At 59.7% G+C, this 2,730-nt stretch overlaps 1 protein-coding gene across 1 annotated transcript in view; it reads right to left on the reverse strand.

The window, feature by feature from the left end:
• SMARCD3 (SWI/SNF related, matrix associated, actin dependent regulator of chromatin, subfamily d, member 3) overlaps nucleotides 1-2,730 on the reverse strand; it is a 36,295-nt gene that overhangs the window by 10,027 nt on the left and 23,538 nt on the right. The window lies entirely within an intron of this gene.

Below are 2,730 nucleotides of genomic sequence, written 5' to 3' on the forward strand. Positions count from 1 at the left end.
GAGGAGGGGACGCCAGGGGAGGCGGCGGGGGGTCGCCGGCCACCGGCTCTCGCCACAAATAGTTTCTCCGTCAGGGAATTCGCCGGCCGCGCCAGGCAGGGAACAGTCAGTTCCAACTTTTCCCCCAGCGGGCTCCTGCTGCATTTCTGAGGCCCTTTCCCCAGAGACCTGGCAGGCCGAGCAGGGAAACATTCGCTGGCAGGAACCGGGGGAGCCCGGCCCGCGAGGCCTCGCGCCTGCCCGGGGCCGGCGGCGGTGGGTGTGCCCGGGCGGCGGCGTGGCCCTGCGTCCACAGCTGTGTGTGCCCTTGTCTCACACGCCGGGTGTGTCCGCGCCCTTTTGTGGCGTGTCAGCTTATGTGCGTGCAGACAGACGCCCTGTCTGTGCCTCCCTCCACGACAGCCTCGGTGCGCGCGCGCCTGCGTGTGTGGCAGGCCGTGGCCTGTGCCTTTCAGCTCTGTGCAAGGCTATTTCTGGGTATGTGAGTCTTTGTTTGCCGCTCTGTGAGAAAGTGAGGGCAATAGGGGAAGTATTTCAGAAAGAGGGACAGGGATTGTGTTCATGAGAACAGGAAGAGAATGAATGTGGGGAATGGCGCAGCGCCAGGGGGGTGCTTGGGTGGGTGCGTGGAGAGAACGAGGCAAGCCGGGCTTGGTTTCCTTGGGGTGGGGGTGGAGTGGGGTTAGGGGACCCAGAGGAGTTGGGGCAGCTGGGCTGGGTGTAGTGGGTATACTGGGCCGGCCTGAAGACCCCAAAGAGAGGGATCTTGAGGCTGCGGTGTGGGGTGGGGTGGCAAGGGAGCCCCAGAAGGGGCGTGTGGAAGGAGTTGGCAGTCCCTGGAGTGGAGGAGGGACCGGAAGGAGGAGGGGCAAATCCTGACATACCCAGGCTGGGAGCCCTGGGCCTACCCAGGTCCCCAAAGGCCACGCCCCTTTTTCCTCCTTCTGGGGGAGGAGCCCCTGGGCTTTGGAACAAGGCCCCTTGGGTCAAGTTTGGGGGCCTGCTGGGGCCTCACTGTGAGAATCCAGATGAAGGCAGGGCCATAGCCTAGTGCCTAGGGGAGTTTGTTGAAACACTTATTTGAAGTTGGTCCTGAAGACTGAAGTGTCCTGACCCTAAACCCTTCAGAATGCCTTTGCCTAGGGGTCTTTTCTGCCTGCAGCCTGATTTCTGCTGGCCCTGGTTGTGCTCTTGGCTGTCACTGTTCATTTGGGTGCCCACTGTCAATCTGAAATGTCAGGGAGGGCATCTGGTCCAGGATGCTCCTCCACCACCCCTAGCTTGAAAGGGGACCTAGAGATACCCTTGCTGCCAAATCTCTCCCAGGGCTTTAGCCTAGACCCCCCACTCCACACCCACACACAGAGCCTGGGCCCTGACAGGGTGGGGATGGGTGGGTGGCCTGCCTCTGTCTGCCACAGGTCATGCAGGTAGCTGCTGGGAACCTGGGGAAGTGACTTGCCCAGTCTGCCTGCTAACCTCCAAAATCCCTGCTCACTCCCATTTCTTAGCCCCTGCCCAGGATTCTTTTACCTGGAATGCCCTTTGTCTGCCCTCTGCCTTCCCTCTACTTGTCCAAATCACATCTATCCTTTAAAGCCCAGCCCAGGCCCCACTTCCTCCAGGAAACCTTCCCTGGTCCTACTTGTATGCAAAGATTTTTCTCTTCTCCAAATGCTCATTGCCATCTACCCAGCACCATGAATTGGCATTGGACTGCCTGATGTGCACGGTGCTTCATGGACATTAGCTTCTCTTTTTCCTAGAGAGTCCCTATGAGGTCAGGGACTGATCTTTAACTCCCACTCTTCCTCCATGCCTGGGCACAGGAACTCAACAATACCCCAATACCTGATGCATGCAAAGCTCAGTGAGCCAATGGATGGAGCTGGTACTCTGCCATTTACCTGATGGTGCGAGTTTCATGGGTACCCCCACCCACCATGGGTGCATCTAGCAGGGGCGTGGGAAACCACAGGCCTTGGAGGTTCTGGGGGTTGGGGATAGACACCTCTAGGCTTTGTTAAAGCTCAGTGTTCTCAACTGTTGGAGAGACCTCTCGGGAAAAGAAGACAGCAGAGGAGATGCTGGGCACTCCAGTTTGGGCAGCTGGGAAATTTGAGGCAGGGCCTGGGAGATCCGGGGCTTGGTCTTGGTGATGGAAGAGGTTGCAGGAAGTGGTTAGACCAGGGGCTATGGTTAGGCCCCTATGGAGGAGCTGGTGAGCTTCACCCAAGTCCATACATAAGCCCCCTCCTGAGCCACCCCTCTGGGAGACATCCTTAAGTGTACAAAGACAATAGATACACCGTGCACACATACCCTCCCAACACACACACACACACCAGGCACACACACCAATGCAAGCGCCAGAAGGTCGAGGAAGCCCCACGGGTCTGCACACACAGGCACACCTTGAGCACCTCCAGATCCCGTCGGGGGCCCCCTTCCAAAGGCAGGCCCAGACACATCTGCATACTGCTTTTAGGTGGGCGACATGAGGGGCCTTCAGACCAGAAAGCTGGGGCAGCGCCAGTGTGGGGGCCCGGACCAGGGCTCCCTCCTCACAAAGGCCAGGATCCCCAATGGCTCAACCTCAGAAGGGGGCTCGGCCGTGCCACGCCGCCGATGGCTCCTGCTGGTGGGAAGGAGGCCCGGGAAGAGACTGGATTCTTCCCAGCGCAACAGGGCTCCCGCTGCACCTGGGGCAGGCCGTGCGCCTGTCGGGGG

Source organism: Colobus angolensis, unplaced genomic scaffold, assembly GCF_000951035.1.
Source record: "Colobus angolensis palliatus isolate OR3802 unplaced genomic scaffold, Cang.pa_1.0 Scaffold2, whole genome shotgun sequence".
Classification (NCBI taxonomy): domain Eukaryota; kingdom Metazoa; phylum Chordata; class Mammalia; order Primates; family Cercopithecidae; genus Colobus; species Colobus angolensis.